This window comes from Rutidosis leptorrhynchoides, chromosome 3, assembly GCF_046630445.1.
Source record: "Rutidosis leptorrhynchoides isolate AG116_Rl617_1_P2 chromosome 3, CSIRO_AGI_Rlap_v1, whole genome shotgun sequence".
Lineage (NCBI taxonomy): Eukaryota > Viridiplantae > Streptophyta > Magnoliopsida > Asterales > Asteraceae > Rutidosis > Rutidosis leptorrhynchoides.
In genome coordinates this window covers 644,049,770-644,074,554 of record NC_092335.1, presented here as the reverse complement: position 1 = coordinate 644,074,554, position 24,785 = coordinate 644,049,770, and the positions used below count along the sequence as shown (strand labels likewise).

The window sequence follows — 24,785 nt, the reverse complement described above, 5'->3', positions numbered from 1 at the left end:
CCGGGCCCACATCGACCCAAATTACAACCAAGTGACCATTTCGACCCATTTAGTTTAATTCAAAACATAGACCGAGCATGGTGACTGGGATACGCTACCCAATCCTAATCAAACCAAAAGCAAGTCTTCTAAAGCAAACTACGCAAGCTCACTAGTCCCCACGCTTACCTGAGCCACCGCATCCAAGCAATCTATAAAAATGTAAACAACGAGAGGGTAAGCTGACGCTTAGTGAGTGAGAATATACTACATACATATATATGTACAAAATGGACACGCCACACAAAATATCAAATACCGCATACCGGAGCATCCAAGCATAAAGGCAAGCTAGTCTAAGCATATCGTACAATCATTAAGCAACGAGCTAAAGATACATCAATAAACATAAGTTCACCAACGACGATGTGAACAACGCCAATGAGCTACACCCGGAGGGTTAGCTACATCACAACAATACATCAATATATATATACGACCATATATAAACATCCAAGGTTAATCCCTTAACCCAATACCGAGAACCAAATACCACAATGAAGATTGGCCGAACTACACGAGCCTTAGTAAATCCGCATACACACGAGACTACTATCTTCAATAACACCACATCGAGGTTGGCCAAACTACACGAGCCTTAGTGAATCCGAACTACACGAGATCACTACCTCAATAAGATGACCAAACTACACGCGTCATCGTGAATCCGAACTACACGAGACTCACTTCCAATAAGATGACCGAACTACACGCGTCATCGTGAATCCGAACTACACGAGATCCACTTTCACAATTCAAAACCCACGGTCACGGGATTATAAAATCCACCACATCGGGGTTATCCACTTCACAACAATATCAACCCTTCGCCATTGGGGATATATACTCCACATCACAAACACATGTGATAACGTACACACAAAATGTGTACCTCGCCAAAGGTGGTCAACCAAAATGCACAACCGTGCCAATTGGACCTAAACGCAAGTCCATCAAATCCACATATATGTGAAGTGAGCTCTATAACCGAGAACCACTTCACCCGACCCGTACCCATCCTACACATACATATGCACATAGGATATTAACACTCACCTTATCGCCTTGATGAATGCCACTGAATAATCCGTAGCTCGTCAATGGAAAGTACCTATTCCATTATCACAAAACACACAACACAAATTAGGGTTGACTTACAAACCAACCCAAATGACACTTAGTGCAATTTTGACCCAAATGCACTTCCAAGCACAAACCGTGCCCAAACTAACCAATACTCACTAACACGAGTGAAAATGGTCCTAAGACACCGATTAAACCCGAACACAAGTGTTAAACACGTGTCTCACCCATTTTGACACAAAAACCCTAATTTTGACCCATTTCAAAATTAGGTAACCAAACACACCCAAAAGTGTTCCAACACTTCCATAATCACTAAACCTAGTGATTAAACTCAAGATCAAAGCCTAATCAAGGCCAAATCATCAATTGACCCAAAACCCGCCAAATGACAAGAATAATTAGTCACCATAAACCCATTTCATCACCTAAAAGGGTTTCACAACAAATCTAGCTCAAACCCTAACTTAAATATCAAATCTAACAAATGAAATTCGGAGTTTGAACTTACCAATATCACCACAACGTAGCTAGGAGCGAGATGAACAACTTTAGAACCCGAGCTTTGGTGAGAAACCGACTCCTTCTTCTCCAAATCAAGCTCTCTCTCTAAACCCTTACTCTCTCTCTCTCTAAATATGGTTGAGAGTGTTTTGTTGGTGAAGATAAGGTTGAATGAGCTCAACCTTTGCCCATTTTGTGGCTTAAAACTGGCCACCAAGTGAAAAGACCAACATACCTCTCTAAATATCTTAAAATCTCACAACTGGCCCGACAGACCAACTGGACGGCGTCCCAAATATTGGACGGCGTCCAGCTCTTCTTTGCTGGACGACGTCCCGAATCCTGGACGGCGTCCCGATTAACTGAAATGGAAACAGGGTCTTATAATAAGGTATATGATATGCATGTCGTTGGAAAGCTGGTGAAAAATTAATAACTTTTCATTTAGAAATCGCGTGGTTTCGATGAACGGATTAAAAGATATAGTCAACTGAATTATTATTATTATTATTATTATTATTATTATTATTATTATTATTATTATTATTACCATCATCGTTATTATTATTATCTAATAATTATTATTATTATCATTATCATTATCAATATAAGTATTATCATTAAAATTATTATTGTTATTATTAATACTATCGTTATTATCACCAAGGTTTTTATTAATGTTATTTTTATTATTATTATTTTTATTATTATTATTATTATTATTATTATTATTATTATTATTATTATTATTATTATTATTAACATTATAATAATTATTAGTATTATCATTAGTATTATTATAATCATTATTATTAGTATCATTATCATTAAAACTAATATTAGTATCATCTAATTATTATGATTACTATTATTATCATTATTATGAATGCGATATAAAAGAGGACTAAAAGCTATTAAACCAATCGATGAGGAAATAATGAGTATAAGTATCATGATGAAGTTAAAATATCGATTTAGATAAAAATATCATTTTTATTATTTTTATCAATATTATTATTATTAAAAGTATCATTAGAACTATCATTTTTATTAAAATTATCATTTTAATAGAAATATCATTGTTATTATAAAATATCATTATTATTATTATTTTAGTATTATTATTATTAAAAATTATCATTTTTAATGGAATTATTATTTTTATAAAATATTATTATTATTATAGTTAATATTAAAAAGTATCGTTATTATTAAAACTATCATGATTAGAATTATCACTTTATTATAATTAATATCATTATTAGTAAATATAAATATTATTATTATTATTACTAGTAGAATAATAATTATTATTATTATTACAAAATAATACAACTTTTACTCATTATTAATATTATCAATATTATTATATCAAATAAAAATGTGATACAAAGATATTTTTACCACTCGTAATATAATTACATTAATAATACATACCACTATATTTTTATGATATTGAGTGAACTGTATAAATTTTATTACTTGGAATATATAAAAGTATATTTTTATCATATATAAATTTTAATATAAATTTTTATTTATTAATAAATGACTTGTATTATTTACTTTAATAAAATCTAATAAATATATTTAAATATATAAAACGACTATATTTAAGTTATATTATAAACATGTATAAATTTTGGAAGTCATTTTGAGTCAAGTTGACTTTTGTTGACTTTTGCATATCGGTCTCGAGCATTAGGATTGTGATACACTACGACTTGACCTAAATTGTTAGACATATATTGACCAATATATGAATATATATAATTAATATAGGTTCATGAATCCGAGGCCAACTTTGCACTTGTCCAATGCTGTCATATGTATTTTTACTACAAAATACAGTATCGTGAGTTTCATTTGCTCCCCTTTTAAATGCTTTTGCAATATATTTATTGGGACTGAGAATACATGCGCTGCTTTTATAAATGTTTTATGAAATAGACACAAGTAATCGAAACTACATTCTATGGTTGAATTATCAAAATCGAATATGCCCATTTTTAGTCTGGTAATCTAAGAATTAGGGAACAGACACCCTAATTTACGCGAATCCTAAAGATAGATATATCGGGCCCAACGAGCCCCATCCGAGGTACGGATGCTTTAGTACTTCGAATTTATCATGTCTGATGGGAGTCCCGGAATGATGGGGATATTCTATATGCATCTAGTTAAGGTCGATTACCAGGTGTTCACCATATGAATGATTTATATCTCTACGCAGTTTGCAAAATGCCTGATATGAGATGTATATTTATGAGAAATGGAAATGAAAATCTTGTGGTCTATTAAAATAATGGAAATGATTGTTTATAATAAACTAATGAACTCACCAACCTTCTGGTTGACACTTGTAAGCATGTTTATTCTCAGGTATTAAAGAAATCTTCCGCTGTGCATTTGCTCATTTTAAAGATATTTCTTGGAGTCATCCATGGCATATTTCAAAAGACGTTGCATTCAAGTTGTTGAGTTCAATAAAGATTATTATTAAGTAATTGACAGATTAGGTCATTTATAGTTTGGATATTATAAAATGGTATGCATGCCTAACAACTTTCGATGTAATGAAAGTTTGTCTTTTAAAAAACGAATGCAATGTTTGTAAAATGTATCATATAGAGGTCAAGTACCTCGCAATGTAACCATATGTTATTGTATTCGTCCTTATGGATTAGGGCGGGTCATCTCAGTAAGATTGATATTGTTGGTGGTAAATCGTTTATGGGGTTACCATGGGACGATTTTGAGAAGGAATTCTTCAAGTAGTTCCGGACGCAAGCCGATTTATCGGATTTGCGTGATGAGTTGCGAAATTTGCAACAATGTTCCATGGATTTGAATACTCTCAAGACGACCTTTATGGCGAAGGCTCGTTTTTACCCGGAGTATAACGGAATAGATAGTATGTTGATGGGAGATTTCTATCGAACTTTAAATGATAACTTGTGGAGCAAAATTAGCCTTGGTCAAGTGAACTCATTCGCGGAGTTATTCGCCGTGGCTAGGGGTTTCGAATCGCATTCGCAATCGATAGTTGGTGAACCTTCAAGTAAGAGAAGGGTTGTTTCGTATGGTGCTCTAAGTAAGAGAACTAAGGGTGCAAGTGTGAGCACGGGTGGTATACGGACGAGTATATCGGATTCTAGTGCGTCTAGGTGTGACAATTGTGGCGTGAGGGGTAAGTTTTGGGAATGTTCGATTCCAAAGGGTGATGGCACAGTGTGCTTCAATTGCCAAGAAGAAGGACATCGCAAGTCGGAGTGTCCCGAGTTAGCGGGGACGGGTGTGGCGAGAAGACGTTAAGGTACCCTTCGTTTTAATAAATATGTCCTTTGATTATTTATTATGTGCCGATGAGTTCAGGTTTGTTAAATGCATTGTGTTGTGCATGTTATTGCTATGGGTGACTGATAATACTAAAAACGAACATATATTTCATAGCATTATCCCTCAAGAAAGACAAGCTTTTAGTTGCAATCGTCCTATTTACAAGTGATATTCGTTTAAATAATAAAAGGTGAAGACAAAAGGCAGATTCGACGAATTGAAGATGCAAACGACCAAAAAGCTAAAAAGTACAAAGTACAATCAAAGAGGTTCAAATTATTGATGAGAAACATCTCAAAAGTACAAGCGTACGAGCCGCAAAACGCAAAGTTCAAATTATTAAATCGTACAAAAGGACGTTCGAAAAACCGGAACCAGGACATGAATCAACTCTCAACGCGCGACGCAACGGACCAAAAATTACAAGTCAACTGTGCACAAGAATATAATATAATATATAATTAATTATATATATTATTATATATATTAATTAAAAGCCGCCCACGTTTTGGATCATAATGTGAGCTGTATTTAAAACCTTCGCACTCGCGGAGCTTAGAAGAACAAAAGCTTCGCACTCGCGGAGCTGCACAGTAAAATGTGGGCCTATAAAAGCCATCAAATTCTGCACGAAAAATACACATCTTTTTCTTTTCCTTACTCTTACTCTCAAATATATATATATATATATATATATATATATATATATATATATATATATATATATATATATATATATATATAATTATAATTTTAATTTAAGATTAATAATAATAAGGTTATGTTAGCGAATGTTTTAAGTTTGTAAGTCAAAATTCTATCCGTGTAACGCTACGCTATTATTAATCATTGTAAGTTATGTTCAACCTTTTTAAATTAATGTCTCGTAGCTAAGTTATTATTATGCTTATTTAATGCCGAAGTAATCGTGATGTTGGGCTAAATATTAAAATTGGGTAATTGGGCTTTGGACCATAATTGAGGTTTGGATAAAAGAACGACACTTGTGGAAATTAGACTATGGGCTATTAATGAGTTTTATATTAACTTAACGATACCTCGTTAATTTAATATAAAGGTTATAATTTGACGTATCTATAAATAACCACATACGCTTAATCGGGTACAGTGGGCGGGATATCTATAAATACCAATAATTGTTCATTTTACCGGACACGGAACTGGATTAATAGTTAATGGACTAGTTGAAACATGGGTGGATTACATTCAAGGGTAATTGGTGTAATTGTTAACAAAGTAATAAAACCTTGGATTACACGCAGTCGATAACCTGGTGTATTCATTAAACAAAGTATTAAGACCTTGTTACAATTCGAATCCCCAATTAGTTGGAATATTTGACTTCGGGTGTAAGGATAATTTGACGAAGACTCTCGCACTTTATATTTATGACTGATGGACTATTATGGACAAAACCGTATGGACATATCGAATAATCCAGGACAAAGGACAATTAACCCATGGTAATAAATTAAAATCAACACGTCAAACATCATGATTATGGAAGTTTAAATAAGCATAATTCCTTTATTTCATATTTCATCGCACTTTTATTTACTGTCATTTTATTTAATTGCACTTGTAATTATCGCAACTTTTATTTACTGTCATTTTATTTTATCGCACTTTAATTTATCGCACTTTAATTATTGTCATTTACTTTATGCTTTAAATTAAGTTATATTTTTTTTTACATTAGGTTTTAACTGCGACTTAAGACATAAAATCGACAAACCGGTCATTAAACGGTAAAAACCCCCTTTTATAATAATAATAATACTTCTTATATTTATATATATATTTATATACAAATTTAGTTTTAAAAATATAGCGTTAAACTTGGCTAGTTCCCTGTGGACGAATCGGACTTACTAAAAACTACACTACTGTACGATTAGGTACACTGCCTATAAGTGTTGTAGCAAGGTTTAGGTATATCCACTCTATAAATAAATAAATAACTTGTGTAAAATTGTATCGTATTTAATAGTATTTCCTAGTAAAAATATTATAGTATTTAGTACCCCTTCGCTTTAACATCAAGTTTTTGGCGTCGCTGCCGGGGAACAACACTTAACGCCGAAGCAAGACGATATTAAAAAGTAAAAAAAAATTTAGTTTTTAAGTTATTTTTGTAAAAATATAGTAACATAAGTTTTTAAATATCATAAATATAAAAATAAATATATATATATATATATATATATATATATATATATATATATATATATATATATATATATATATATATATATATATATATCTTTAAGTCTTTAAAAAAAATATTTTTAGTTATAAAATACTAATAAGTAATTTTTATTCAAAATATAAGTTTTAGTTATATTATAAAACATTTTCTATAAAATAAAAATAGAAAATTAAAAACAAAACAAAAAAGTAAAAAAAAAATAACTGAACCTGTAATATTTCGACCTGCACTTCAACTGAACCTGCATCCTCCGCACTCGCGGAGTTTTTGAATAGCATATATCCGCACTCGCGGAGCAGTCTAACAGACTGAAACATAGTACGTAATTAATGCAAAATTAGGGTTAAATTATTTATTATTAATTATAATTAGGGTTTATATTTAATATTAATTAGTTAATTAATTATGTATTTTTAAGTTTTATTTAGTTTTATTAATATATAAATTAATACTTTTTTAAAATAAAAAATATAAAAATAATATTTTTATAAAAATTGTATTTTTTACAACTTTAAGTTTTATTTTTATTTCGTACCTTTTTAATCGTTTATTCATAATATTTATATTTTTCGCTCGTAATTAGTTTTAAGACTAGTATTTGCCGTAGTTTATTTTTATTTTTAGATTCTTAGGCTTTGTCATAAAATCCCTTAAGTGCTTTTTCTTTAGACTAAGATTTAGGTGCTTTAGAATTTTGCGACGCTGTTTATAAATTTTAGTTTTTTTTTAAGTTTCGACGCACTACTCTATTTTTATTTTTCGACGCACTCTTTTTCTTTCTTATTTCTCGCCGCTCTAGTTTTTAGGACTTAGAATTTTCTCTACTTCTTCTCTAATAATTCAAAACGAAAAATTATTTTAAGCGGTTAAATTGATAGACATCCAAAATTTTCTGGTTCGTAGTAATAGTTGGATTTGTTAGTGGCGAGTTGTGGGCTTCCAATTTAAAGGGTCCTGGCTACCTGCTGCATCTATTGGCTATTCGAAATGTGGGCAAAATCAGAAAAGTCTATTAATTTGATAACTTATATAATTTTTATTTTTATAACTAATAGGATATTCAGTGAATGCACCGAGCAAAACGTTCACCACCTTTTATACGTTCACCACCTGTAACTCTATCAAGACATCTAGCCAATATTGTCGTCGTTGATTTTTCTTTAGAATCGTCATCAAGTCGACCAAGTACTCCAATTTAAATTTCCGATAATCCATTTTTTGAACCCGACCTCACAATTGAGAATCCGGAGGATATTCAGGGACAATTCAGAGATCCTGAACCATTAATTTTTCCTCCGGAACCACCAATCATTCAAACAGAGATTGTCGAGGAACAAACCATTAAATCAGAATCCTCTAGTGATTCATATTCAACAAATTCAATCATGGAAAATCTGGAACCATTAAGTATGGAAGACCGAATGAGGGCTAAACGCACTGGCCAAGGTCACGCAATTACTCAACCAGACATTAATGCACCAGATTATGAAATCAAAGGACAAATCCTACACATGGTAACTAATCAATGCCAATTTAGTGGTGCGCCGAAGGAAGATCCAAATGAACATCTTCGAACCTTTAATAGGATCTGTACTTTATTCAAAATAAGAGAAGTGGAGGATGAACAGATCTATCTCATGTTATTTCCCTGGACTTTAAAGGGAGAAGCCAAAGATTGGTTAGAATCGTTACCTGAAGGGGCGATTGATACATGGGATGTCTTAGTTGAAAATTTTATTAAACAATTCTTTCCGGCATCTAAAGCCGTAAGACTTAAAGGAGAAATTGTTACGTTCACACAAAAGCCAAATGAAACTCTATATGAGGCGTGGACAAGATTTGGAAAGTTGTTAAGAGGATGTCCGCAACATGGTTTAGATACTTATCAAATAGTACAAATATTCTACCAAGGATGTGACATCACTACAAGAAAAGACATCGATATAGCAGCTGGTGGTTCCAATATGAAGAAAACCGCAACTGAAGCTTACAAAATTATTGATAACACTGCTTCCCACTCACATGAGTGGCACCAAGAAAAAGATATTGTTAGATCATCTAAAGCAGCTAGAGCCGATTCTAGCCATGACTTTGATTCCATTTCTGCAAAGATAGATGCTGTCGAAAGACGAATGGAAAAGATAACTAAAGATATTCACTCAATACGAATTAGTTGTGAGCAGTGTGGAGGACCACATTTGACAAAAGATTGTCTCAGTATTGAACAAACAATGGAACAAAGAGAGAATGTTTCATACATGAACCAAAGGCCAGGAAATAATTATCAGAATAATTATCAACCGCCAAGACCAATCTACAATCAAAACCAGAATTATAACCGAAATGTTCCATACAACAACCAACAAGGTCCTAGCAATCAACAAGTATCCAACAATACTTACAATCAGCAAAGACCTATTTTTCAAAATAAACCACCACAAACCGATGATAAAAAGCCAATTTTAGAAGATATGATGTCAAAGCTAGTTGAATCTCAAACTCAATTTTTCACATCTCAGAAACAAACGAATGAACAAAATTCCCAAGCATTTAGAAATCAACAAGCTTCTATTCAAAATTTGGAATAAGAAGTAAGCAACCTAGCAAGGTTGATAGGTGAAAGAAAACCGGGAAGTTTACCTAGTGATACAAATGCTAACCCCCAGAATGAAACAGCTAAAGCCATTACCACAAGAAGTGGTATTACACTTAAACCACCGAAAATACCTGTAATTTCTGATGACTCTGTTCCTACTCCACAAGAACCACAATCTGAGCAAGATAAGGAAAAAGAACCGGTAGTTGAAAAGGTTAATGAAGATGACACAGTTAAGGCAAAACTTTATGTTAAACCATACCAACCACCACTTCCTTACCCGAGTAAAATGAGAAAAGAAAGACTTGAAGCCGAGCAACACAAATTCTTGGATATGTTTAAACAAATAAATGTCAATCTTCCTTTCATTGATGTAATTTCAGGAATGCCAAGATATGCTAAATTCTTGAAAGATCTAATCACAAATAGAAATAAAATGGAAGAACTCTCTGCTGTTACTATGAATGCTAATTGTTCTGCAGTGCTGTTGAATAAGATACTAGAAAAACTCTCTGATCCAGGAAGTTTCACAATTCCATGTTTTCTGGATAGTCTTAGTTCAATAGAAGCATTGGCAGATTTAGGTGCTAGTATAAATTTAATGCTATATTCATTATACACTAAACTAGACCTTAGAGAATTGAAACCAACAAGAATAAGTATACAACTAGCCGATCGATCAGTAAAATATCCTAGAGGGATAATGGAGAACATGCTAGTTAAAGTTGGTACTTTAGTATTTCCAGTAGATTTTGTTATTCTAGACATGGAAGAAGATTCTCGAGTTCCTCTCATATTAGGAAGACCATTCTTAAACACGCTAAAGTAATAATAGACGTGTTCGGTAAGAAATTGACCCTAAGTATAGAGGACGAGAGTGTTACCTTTTCAGTTGATAGAGCAATGCAACAACCGCAATCCGCAGATGATACATGTTATTATATTCAAACTATAGATTCACATGCAGAATTGTTAGAAGAATTTCCAGAATTACAAGGAACGGGAGAATGTTCTTTAGGAGAAGGAACTGAACCAATTGATGAAGCTGAAATGTTAGCTACACTTATGGCTAATGAATACGAACCAACAATAGAAGAACTTCAAATGCTAAAAGAGGAAGACAAATATCGATATAAATCATCGATAGAAGAACCACCGACATTAGAGTTAAAGCCACTTCCAAACCATTTGGAATATGCTTATTTACATGGTGAATCTGAATTACCTGTAATAATATCGTATTCTCTTACGAAAAATGAAAAATCTCAACTCATTTCTGTGCTAAAAGCTCATAAACCAGCTATTGCATGGAAAATTCATGATATTAAAGGAATAAGTCATTCGTATTGCACACATAAAATCCTTATGGAAGTAGGTCATAAAACGTATGTGCAACGCCAACGAAGACTAAATTCTAATATGCAAGATGTTGTTAAGAAAGAAATTATTAAACTGCTTGATGCAGGATTAATTTATCCAATCTCTGATAGTCCATGGGTAAGCCTAGTTCAATGTGTACCTAAGAAGGGTGGCATGACTGTCATCACAAATGAGAAAAATGAGCTTATTCCTACTAGAACTGTAACAGGATGGCGTGTTTGTATTAATTATAGAAAATTAAATGACGCCACCAGAAAAGATCACCTTCCCCTTAACTTTAATTGATCAAATGTTGGAAAGATTAGCCGAAAATAGTTACTATTGTTTTCTTGACGGTTTTTCTGGATACTTTCAAATTCCAATAGCACCCGAAGATCAAGCGAAAACCACATTCACGTGCCCTTATGGTACTTTTGCTTACAAACGCATGTCATTTGGACTTTGCAATGCCCCTGCAACCTTTCAAAGGTGCATGATGGCGATTTTTCACGACATGATAGAAGAATGCATGGAAGTTTTCATGGATGACTTTTCAGTCTTCGGTGATACGTTTGAATCATGTCTAGTTAATCTTGAACGAATGCTTATTAGATGCGAACAATCAAATCTAGTACTAAATTGGGAGAAATGCCATTTCATGGTTAAAGAAGGCATCGTTCTCGGTCATAAAATTTCAAAAGAAGGAATTGAAGTGGATAGAGCTAAAGTAGATGTAATTGCTAGACTTCCACATCCCAACAATGTTAGAGGAGTTAGGAGTTTTCTAGGGCATGCCGGTTTTTACCGACGTTTCATAAAAGATTTTTCTAAAATTGCCACTCCTATGAATAAACTCCTAGAAAAGGATGCTTCATTCATCTTTTAGGATGAATGTATCAAATCATTTAATATTCTTAAAGAGAAACTCACTAATGCGCCGATTATGATAACTCCAAATTGGAATCTACCATTTGAACTCATGTGCGATGCAAGTGATTTTGCAATGGGAGCCGTTTTAGGTCAAAGGATTGAAAAACGATTTCAACCTATATATTATGCTAGTAAGACGTTACACGGAGCACAAACAAATTACACAACTACTGAAAAAGAACTCCTTGCTATTGTCTTTGCTTTTGATAAATTTCGTTCATATCTCGTTCTAGCTAAAACGGTGGTCTATACCGACCATTCTGCTCTTAGATACTTATTTTCAAAACAAGATGCTAAACCACGATTAATCCGTTAGATCTTACTCTTACAAGAGTTCGATATTGAAATTCGAGATAAAAAGGGAGCAGAAAATCTCGCCGCTGATCATCTTTCTCGTCTTGAAAATCCCGAATTAGAAGTTCTAAATGAATCAGCCATACAAGATAACTTCCCTGATGAATATTTATTGAAGATAGATTATAATGAAATTCCATGGTTTGCAGACTATGCAAACTACTTAGTATGTGGATACCTTGAAAAATGATTGTCGTACCAAAAACGAAAAAAATTCTTTAGTGATATAAAACACTATTTCTGGGAAGATCCACATTTGTTTAAAAGTTGTCCCGATGGAATAATACGCCGACGTGTATTCAGAGATGAAGCTAGTCAAATCTTAAACCATTGTCACACAGGACCAACAGGAGGGCATTATGGGCCTCAACTCACAACAAGAAAAGTTTACGATGCTGGATTCTATTGGCCTACAATTTTCAAAGACGCACACCTTCTTTGTAAATCCTGTGATGCTTGTCAAAGGGTCGGAAAAATAAGTCAACGTGATGAAATGCCACAAAATGTCATTCAAGAATGTGAAGTATTTGACGTTTGTGGTATTGACTTTATGGGTCCATTTCCAAAATCTCATAATAATCTCTACATTCTCGTTGCTATTGATTATGTATCTAAATGGACAGAAGCACAAGCTCTCCCGACTAACGATGCACGAGTTGTAGTCAACTTTTTAAAACGTCTTTTTGCTAGGTTCGGAACACCGAAAGCTTTAATAAGTGATCGGGGTACTCATTTCTGTAATAATCAACTTGAGAAAGTTCTCAAATGATATGGAGTAACTCATAAAATCTCAGCCGCTTATCATCCACAAACAAGTGGACAAGTTGAAAATACCAACCGAGCATTAAAACGTATTCTAGAGAAAACCGTAGGATCAAATCCGAAGGAATGGTCCATTAAATTGGAGGATGCACTATGGGCTTTTAGAACAGCCTACAAAACTCCAATTGGAACCACACTTTTTAAACTCGTTTACGGAAAAGCATGTCACCTTCCAGTAGAAATTGAACACAAAGTATTTTGGGCTTTGAAGACATGTAATCTTGATTTACATGAAGCCGGACGTCTACGATTAAGTCAACTAAACGAATTAGAAGAATTAAGACATGAAGCGTATGAAAATTCGTTAATCTATAAAGAAAGAATGAAGAAATGGCATGATAAAAGAATCAGAAGTTCAAAAGAATTTAAAGAAGGAGACAGAGTTCTTCTTTTCAATTCACAATTCAAGCTATTTCCTGGAAAATTGAAATCAAGATGGTCTAGGCCATTTATAGTCAAAAGAGTTTTCCTATAGAAACAATAGAGTTAATAAATTTAAATGGGATTGAATTTAAAGTTAATGGTCACAGAGTTAAACATTACATACATGGTCCGATGGAAGTTGACAATGAAGTCAATCATAATTTCACCACCCAAGAAAACCTTCAAAATGAAAACATAAATATGTTATCAACAACATATGAAAAATCAAAATTGAAAAATGGGGAGGATTCAAATTGGAGTGATGAAGAAGAATTTCTATACAAACCTCCCATTCCAAGAAATGAAGAAAAAGAAGTTCAAATAGAAGTGAAAGAACCAAGAAAAGAACACCCGAAAAAGGTTAACAAACCAACTCGACTTACTAAAGTAGGAGACCCGGGTGAATTTATCATTTCTTGCTTTCTTAATGATGGTGCTATATATAATAGACTCGCAGATTTAGGAGTAAGTGCAAATATTATGCCTCTTTCCTTATACAAAAGATTAGGTATGGGTAAATTAAAACCAACCAAAATAGGTGTTCAATCGTGTGACCTAACCATTAAACACCCGGTTGGAAGAGCAAATAATTTACTTGTTAAAGTGGGAAGTTTGACCTTTGTTGCAAACTTCATAGTTATTAATATGGAGGAAAACCTTGATATTCCTCTAATTTTAGGTAGCCCATTTTTAGCAACCACCGAAGCATTCATTGATGTAAGAGAAGGTAGAATGACACTTAGGGATGGTGATAAATCGGTCACCTTTGTGAACCGAAAGTTTGGATCTCCACCAACCAAAACTGTTAAACCAATAAAAACGCATAAGTATGGGGAAGATGAAGAAACACTTAATGATGATCCGATAACAAAGAACCCCGTTGATGATACGAAATTAGATGAACCCATTTTTAACAGTTCAACGAAGAAACTTTATAAACGGATTCACGATGCTAGGATTAAGGGAAACTTTAAGTTATATAACCGATTAGTATCCAATTTATCACTAAAAGAAAAGGCGATGTTAGTTGAATTTGTGAAAGTTACGGAGGAAATCAACAAATGGATTGAAGCAAAAGTCAGAGATATACAAGTTGTTGATGAACCAATTGACAATGAAGTTAATCATAAATTCGATACCACATCTAACTAAGTGTGGGGAGAATCAAATCTTTTAAGGGTAATATGTATTTATGTTAGAGTTAGATTTTCTGTTTTCGTGTAGTTCCGAAAATGGAATCCGTATGGTCTTTCCCTAGCAGACCCTAAAGAACTAGTCTTCTCCCCCCATTCTGAATTTTTATTTCTTTTAGGTTTTATAAGATGAAGGATTCCTTTGATCTGAACCATGGTCTAATGCTACATGCTATGATTACTAAACGTAATAATGACACCCTTCCGAGTGAACTGGTATCATTCATAAGAGAAAAAATGGACGGAGTAAGAAAAGACCTCAGGAAAGATCATCATAAGATACATTTTGGTAAAGGAAAATCAAAATCCGCAACAAAAAGAAGAGCACGACACCTTGAAAGATGTTATAAATACAGAAAATGGTCACACGAAGGTAAATGTTCAAATAATCAAACATATTCAAATACCGAATTTGTTACTCTATGCAGAGAAGGACCGTTTATATGTTTAGAAGAAAAGATATTGAAGAATCGAGGTTACACTTACGTAGCTATGGAGAACCAAATCACACGACTCTCCTATGAGTCGGCTAAAGCAGGTCTCTGAGAATTCTTTCTCACATGTAAGTATGTACAGTTTTTATTTTTTTTATTGCTTTTAACCTTTTGATAATAAACGCTGAATCGTTCGCTATAAAGTATTAAATTGGTATTCAATAAAATTAGGTATGCGTACCCGAAATTATTGATATCATACAAAAATTTATTACATCACTGCGAAATTTACCGTTTATTCATAAGGTATAAATATCTTTAATCAATCAACCCAAAATATTTCAAAAATTCGTCAGGAGTAAAACTAGGTAATATATCCGAAATTACTTTACCCAAAAGAGGGGCGTATATTTTTAATTATATTTGTTTGATTAAAGTGAGATAAAATACCAAAAAGATTTTTAATTTTATTTTTAACTTGTTTTTAAAATTAATATATAAATATTAAATTAATATTATAAATATTTATAAATTCATATATTTAAGTTTGTAAATATTTTAAAAATTAATATTTTTAATATAAGTTTGTAAAATTAATATATAAAAATAGTAATGATATTAATTTTTTATTTTATGCATTTTAAATTTAAGATTGGTGTGAATTTAAAAACAAAAATTTATTTTATTTCATTAAGTTAAAAATTTGATATTTAAAATTCGTCGTAAGTTGAAGACTAGGTCGTTGAACCGAAATTGCTTTACCCGAGAGCGGGACGAGAAATTTTATTATCATTATCTTTAATCTTATTGAATTAAAGTATGCCAAAAACATTAAAAAAACCAAAAATCTTTGTTTTTAAAACAACGCTTAAAAATGACGAAATTTTAAAATTTTATCGAGGGACGGACTAGGTCAACGTACCGAAACAACCTCGACCTAAATAAAAAGGAAAACAAAATTTTAAATTACTCAATTAATTATTTTATTAATAAAGGTTTTATAAAAAAAATAAAAAAAAATAAATTCGCACTCGCGGAGTTTGGACTGGGACCACCTCCGCACTCGCGGAGTTTAAAAATTCCAGAAAAGGGATAACTGGTCGAACAGACCAGTTTGCTCACACCCACACCCAAATTCTGCGAAAAACACACAAAATACTTCGCAAATTCACAATTTTTTACCATAAATCATCAAATTTTTGCTAAAATCACAATGAGGAGATTATTAACAAGGAGTTACTCAAGGAAAATGGTAATTTATACATCTAAACACTCTTTAATCCAGATTTTTAATGTTCTTGAGCAAATTTATACCTAATTTGATTTTGATGATTTTTAGTGTAATTGTGCTTAAATTGATTGTATATTATGCTTGTATAACCTAGATTGATGCTATTTAACATGATTAGAAGCCTTAAACTTCAAATTTTGAGTAATCTAGGATTTGTGTTCTTGAGCAAAATTGGGGCTTTTTGATATAAACGGGTTATGGCTGAATTTTGTTGTTAGTTTATGCTAAATTGAGTTGTGTAACATGTTTAGGTTGCTAAATGATCAAAACTTTGATCCTAAACATGATTTATGAAGATTAAAGTGGACTTTTTAAGTCAAAAATACATGAACTTGATCTAATTGATATGAATGCCATGTGGAACCTGTTTAATTGCTATAATGATTATTTTTGACATGTTTTAGATGTTAAATGCTTAGGAATGTTGTATACATTTTCATATAAGTTTATTTGTAAAAATATAGAATTGTTAGTATTATGAAAATGTGTATAAAGTTTAATATTGTTTAAACATGTCATTGTAATTGTTTTGATTTATAATACTGCTAACACTAATGCATATTTAGATGCACAAAAATTGTGTTTGATGTGTTTTGCAGACTGAAAGGGGCGAATTTTCATCCCAGGCTCGCGATGCTCCTCCTCCTGAGAATGCGGAACAACAGGAAGTTAATAACTTTTATCGACAAAATGTACCGCATCCAATCGTTTCATTTTCAAATATCGATGTGCCGAATTTACACCCAAACTTGAGGCTTGACAGACTTTGGATAGACTATCCAAAATATCAGAGGAACTTGCACATCCTTCAGTTTAATGTTGTTGAGGTGCCTAGGATAATAGAATGGGACCCGTTAGAAGCATTTGGATTAGCCGAACTAATCAGATAATTACTTACACAAAGGTATGGTAATTCTACTTTTAATGATTGGGTACGTTTATTCAACATATATAGGCCTATATATAGAGAATGGTGTGTGGAGTTGTTATGTAGTATTGAAATAAATGATCGGGTATCTACTTTAACCGATCGAAGTTTTCTTAGATTTTTATTAGGAGGTGAGATGCGCCATATGTCCCTACTAGATATGGCTCAGGCTTTACGTATATATACGCCTGAGGAACTAGCATCTTATGATTGTCAAAGGTTGATAGTTAATGGTAGGAGGGTTGATGAAAATTTTCCTATGAACGAAATATGGAGTAGAATGACTAGCCATAACCGATTCAAAGGGGGATCTTACTCTTATCTTGATATTGATAGAGCCGAGTTAAGAGTGATCCACAGGTTTTTAGCCAACTCGATTACACAGCGAGGTAGAAACAAAGAGAAGGTAAATGAACAAGATTTATTCTACCACATGTGTATTCGAAACCCACAGAGCGCTGTAAGTATACCTTATTTTGTGGGTTATTATCTATCGACTATGATTAGGGGTATGCGGCCTAATAGCATAATAGGAGGTGGTATCTTTGTTACATTAGTTGCTGAACATCTCGGTGTGGATAGAAGTCGGGGGGATTATTAATGACAGAACCAGAACCCCGTGATAGGATAGATTTACGCGTGTATCATGGTGCTAAGGTTTTAAAGAAACGAAACAACGTTGCAGCACCATATGATGGCAGGCATCCACATGTTGAGAGAGATCAACAGCAAGGTAATGCGGGAGGGGGTAATCAAATGACAGAAATGCAACTTTTTATGGCTCATCATGAGTATGAAATGGCTAGACAACGAGCATTTCAAGATTGGCAGTATCATCAAAACCAAATCATAAGTCATCGTGCACACATAAATGCAAACTACATTGCTACTCCAATGCCCGTATTTCCTCCCTGGACTATACAGACCCGACCACCGTACCCTACATATGACCCAGCTCAAGCATTCTACAGCACATACGGCTATGAATGGGATCCCTACTGGCACCATCCTCATCAACCCTGATTTTCTTTTATGCTTATTTTTATTTATTTGGTAACTTGTAATTTTATACTTTTAATATTTCTTTTGATACTATAATAGTTTTTATAATTTTCTAATTTTTATTATTAGATCTTAATAATTTTTGAATGTGGGGTGATATACTCAACTTCAAAAATATGTATATATATGTTTGTAGTTTATCTCATGTACAAAACAGGATAAAACAGCGCATTTTCAAAGAATGGCATTAAGTTCAGCAAAAGCAACTAATTTTGACGACAAGATGCAAAATATATGTGAAATAACAACTGCAGGAATGAACAAATGATGTGCACCATTTATCATTCAACAAACAAACGCCAATATGATGGGAAACTTTGGTAAAATTTAATCATTTTTCTACGCTAATCACCCTCAATAATTTAAACTGTACTGATTTCTTGCAAATGAGGGCATTGCAAGATCTTAAGTGTGGGAAGGGGTTAAATTCTTTCAGATTTTTAAAAATTTTTGACTTATATACTTGGTTACCATTAAAAATACTAGTAACGTAGTAGTTGTATTAGAATCTAGTGCACTCTGATAATAAAGAACAGCCCTAATCTTGTATACTGACTACCCAATTCTAGTAAAATTTTTCAAAATTTTCAACTAAATGAACTCAAAATTATGTTTATACATATTTATGAACGATAAAACTAGGTGTTAACACCGAAATTATTGTTACCTCGGAAAGGACATAAATTGAGAAACAACCCAAAATGCTTGAATTCATTTAAAATGGAATAGAGGAGAATAAAAAGGCAAAGAAAGGAAAATAAAAGCCAAGTGTGGGAAAAATTACCAAGTTATTTAGAACATATATCACATATTTTTGTACAAATAATTAAAGATACTCTTGTTTTAGACAAAATTAACTGTTTTACCCGGTAAATTATAATATATTTGAAAGAAAGATGGATCTACACGATGAATCAATTCCATCATTAAAAGGAAGTAAAGTCTTCCGAAAAAGAAATGTGCTTCTTGATTTAGGTCAGGAAATTGTCATCCAGACCGGTTGTAGAGTCTATGAAAAACCTTGAAAATTTTTCTCGAAAATCAGCTGGAAATCCACGGACCTCAACATCAAACAGGGTCGCCAAGTGGTCAGACTTATCCTAACCATGAGAGGATCTGTCTCGTAAAATGGGGAGAGCACCGTGCAAATTAGCTTGATAAGACTAATGAATCAGACCCCCAGAAAGGATAATCTCCTTAAAGATTAAAAATCAGCTTTTAAGCCTGATATTACTCAATCCTTGAGATTGACCTTAAAGATTGAGAATTACAAACTCATGGAATTCAATGATATCTAAACTCGAGCTTGAACGAGAAAATATTTTGATCAAAATTAAAACCGATTTGTTTTCTAAAAACCTATTTTCAAGGCGTTCATTACCATTGAACGTAAAATCCTAAGAATTCATCAGAATTCATTAGGTCACCTGAACCAAATCGGGTGTCAACCGTAAGAACGGTGGTTGCATAGCATGGTCGAAGACAATACCTTGTGCCAGACCGAAAAATTATAGGGTGATCTTTGCTATTTCTCCTACAAAGGATAGTAATTGCATCCGACACGTTGTGGACCATAATCAAAAGCATGTCACGGGACATTGCCTTAACAGTTGCTTGTTCAACGCTTTCTTTTACAACCGGACGGTAGTTTATCAAAAGGTAATATACGGAGAAAGTATACTGGACGTGTTGCTTTCCCAATACAAGGTTAGCAAGTGGGTGACACAAAACCGCAAGTTTTGAGCTAAAATTTTCAAATCTGAAACCCACACAACCCATAAAAATATTTTACAAACACCGGTGAAGGGTTATTCCAGAAAACTTATCTAGGGTAAAAGCTAGATTAAATTTTCAAAAGATCAAATATTTTCATAAAGATCCAATTTTCTTAAGGATCTAAATTTTCATAGTCATGTGGGACTGTAAACCACATCGTTACTATCATTGTTCATACCGCCGTATTGAAATCACTGATGTACAAAGTGTGAAGAATAAAGAAGTGATTCAAGTATGTTTTTATTCAAAGAACTATATTGCTTGAGGACAAGCAACGCTCAAGTGTGGGAATATTTGATAATGCTAAAAATGAACATATATTTTGTGACGACCCGTCAATTTTCGATCAAATTTAAACTTAATCTTAATATGATTTCGACACGATAAGCAAAACTTGTATTGTTGAGTCTCGAAAGTTTTGAAATCTATATTCATGTAATCGATTACCCTTTTGACTATGCTCGACGATTCACGAACAATTTTTAGTAAATAAAAAGTACATATATATATGAATGTAAGTACATATAATAATTTGAAATTTATAAAATATAATTTAAACATGAGAATTAACTATGTAGAATAAGATACAAAATGAATAAATATAAGTTAAAATGAAAATTATATATATATATATATATATATATATATATATATATATATATATATATATATATATATATATATATATATATATATATATATATATATATACATACATACATATGATTGCCATTAATAATTAATAAATAGTATTATATAAATAAAATATATAAATGTTAACTATCCGAATATATTATTGTATAGAATAAATAATACATAAGTAACAAAATATAAAGTTAATATATTTTATGTAATTACAAGATAAAGTCTAAATGTTATTTTAGGATTATTATTCTCATTAATGTTAATATTATATTAATATTTGTAATATTAATATTATTAATATAAATGAAGTTGGATATGTAAAATTGTTATTATTAATATTACTATTATCATTAATAATATTAATAGTATTATAAGTAGAGTTATTAATAAAATTAATAATAAAATTTTTATATTATTATTAATACAATTATAACTAATAATAAAATTTTAAATATTATGATTAGTATTATTATTAAACTATTATTATTAAGAATCATTATTATAAATTAATATCATTATCATTATTTTTTTTGTTATTAGAAAATAATACCATCTAATGTTTTTATAATTTATAAAAATTAGAATAATCTATTATTATTATTATTATTATTATTATTAGTGTTTATATATATATATATATATATATATATATATATATATATATGTATATATTTTATCTGTATTATTAATATAACTATTACTAATTAATATTATTATTAATATTAATAAAATAATAGATAATTATTAATAATAATTCTATAAATTATAAAAGAATTATAGAATATGTTAGATGTAGCTTTCCAAGAGTACGTAATTCATTTTCCTGTCTAGCAAATCGAATAAGATCACAGCAAAACAACAAACTCTCTTAGCAATCGTTATCGTCCTTATTTTTTTTTTTTTTTTGTACGATTGATTTTTGTTGTCTCAATTCAATTTAGCTTTGTATAAATCATACCAATTGATAATTAACATGAGAAGAACTTCACTTTATTATTTACAAACCACAGAACCCATTAAAAAAAACTCTACTGAATCGAATTTATCAGAAAAGAATGAAGAACACAGGCCTACGGCCCTGTTCTTGTTTCATTTTTCAAATCCCACGATTTCCAAACTTAATTCAAAATGTGTTAATGTGATTCTGTTAGGATCCTTCCACTTAAACTGTCTGAAAAATTTAAAGTTTCAATTCATCTTATTCATAAAGAATTTTCGAGTCAAAGGAAAACTTCAAAAGTCAAACGTAAATGTTCATAGTAAAATTCGATTCTGTTTTCAAGTTTTAGGATCAACTGATGTTTCAGAAATTTTCTAGGAGCAATTTCAAACAAGTTTCATGTTATAATCTCTGCCTCAAACAGCTTCTAATTTGGAAATTGATTTTTGGTTCTTAAACGATTTTAAAAGTCTGTACAGGTCTGTGATTTTTTTTTATTTTCTATTTTAATTAAATTAATTACTTACAACTAGTAATCTTACTTCATTTAAAAGATATAAAAGCTGGTACTTTATGATTATTCCGAATTTGGGTTCTCTGGTCAGTTTGGCTGTAGAAGAAGAAGAGAGAAAATAAACAGAAAAATAAATCAGTTTAATATAATTTAAGTGTAGTAAAAATCAGAAAAACTGAGATGGTCGATTGGTTAGGAGAGTGTTCGTGTTAGCGTATGGTCGCGGGTTCGAGTCCCGTATCTGCCATTTTTTTGGAAAGGGCTTCATGAGGTAGTATTCATCTTATTTATTATTATTATTATTATCCTTATTATTAATTATTGTTATCATTATGTTATTTATTGTTATCTTAATTATCATTAAAAGTTAGGCTATTATCATTACTAGTATTATGATTATTTATGATAAAAATTAATGTAAGGATTATAATTATATATATATATATATATATATATATATATATATATATATATATATATATATATATATATATATATATATATATTGATCATAAGTACAAATATGAAAATTATTGTTATTACTAAACATTTAGAAGTATTACTATCATTAATTAAAATTATGAGTAATAACATTATCATAAGTGTTAGTATTAGCATCACAATTATTATGATTAAGATGATTAGCATTATCAATATGGTTTTTATTATTATTATGAAAACAATACAAATTATTATTATTTTTCATTAATATTAATATAATTTTTGTAATTATAAGTTTTACTATTATTATTTTTAACAAAAGTATCAATTTTAACAATATCGTTATTATTATTAGTATTATCGATATTAAGAAAGTTATTATTATTAGTAAATCATTATTGTGGAAACTATTTTTTTTAACAGATAAATATTCTATATTTATTACATATATAAATATTTCACATAACAATATAAATAAAACTTACTAATATTATCTACTTAAAAACGTACATATAACAAACTATTGATTCTAATTATAACACTAAATAATTATGTATATAAATAAATATGGATATATTAATATAACTATATAGATATAACTCATTTTGAATATATACACAAACTAAATAAGTATAATATATAATTTAAGTTATAATATATAAATCTGCTCGAATACGATTATGTGTATTAATATATATACACAAATGATATAGGTTCGTGAATCAGAGGCCAACCCTGCATTGTTCAGTTATTTAACGTCGTCATATGTATTTTTACTACAAAATACATTAGGTGAGTTCATTTCATTTACCCTTTTTACTCTTTACGTTTTGGGCTGAGAATACATGCAAATGCTTTATTAACTGTTTTACAACATTTATATGCGTGAGTTTCATTTGCCTTTTTACCCTTTATATTTTTGGGCTGAGAATACATGCGCTGCTTTTATAACTGTTTTACGAAATAGACACAAGTACGTGAAACTACATTCTATGGTTGGATTATTAAACCGAATATGCCCCTTTTTATTAAGTCTGGTAATCTAAGAATTAGGGAACAGACACCCTAATTGACGCGAACTCTAAAGATAGATCTATCGGGCTCAACAAGCCCCATCCAAAGTACCGGATGCTTTAGTACTTCGAAATCTATATCATGTCCGAAGGAGGATCCCGGAATGATGGGGATATTCTTATATGCATATTGATGTCGGTTACCAGGTGTTCAATCCATATGAATGATACTTTTATCTCTATGCACGGGACGTATGTTTATGAGAAATGAAAATATGAAATCTTGTGGTCTATTAAAATTATGAAATGATTCTTTATGATAAACTAATGAACTCACCAACCTTTTGGTTGACACTTTAAAGCATGTTTATTCTCAGGTACGAAAGAAATCTTCCGCTGTGCATTTGCTCATATTAGAGATATTACTTGGAGTCATTCATGACATATTTCAAAAGATGTTGCATTCGAGTCGTTGAGTTCATCAAGATTATTATTAAGTCAATTATATTTGGATAAATTATGAAATGCTTTACATGCCTGTCAACTGTCGATGTAACGAAAGTTTGTCTTTAAAAAACGAATGCAATGTTTGTAAAATTTATCATATAGAGGTCAATTACCTCGCGATGTAATCAACTGTTGTGAATCGTTTGTAATCGATATGGACTTCGTCCGGATGGATTAGGACGGGTTATCACAGTTGGTATCAGAGCGGTGGTCTTAGAGAACCATGTCTTGCATTAGTGTGTCTAAATGATAGTTGTTAGGATGCATTAGTGAGTCTGGACTTCGACCGTGTCTGCATGTCAAAAGTTTTGCTTATCATTTCGTATCAAAAATTACCTGCTTATCATTCTTAGAGAATCACT

General features: G+C 31.4%; 1 non-coding gene across 1 annotated transcript; it reads right to left on the bottom strand.

Moving 5' to 3' along the window:
• Positions 1-8,964: 8,964 nt before the first annotated feature.
• Positions 8,965-9,071, bottom strand: LOC139903315 (small nucleolar RNA R71). The gene has a single exon (XR_011778142.1). It is a non-coding gene; the product is annotated as a small nucleolar RNA R71 (small nucleolar RNA).
• Positions 9,072-24,785: the final 15,714 nt, after the last annotated feature.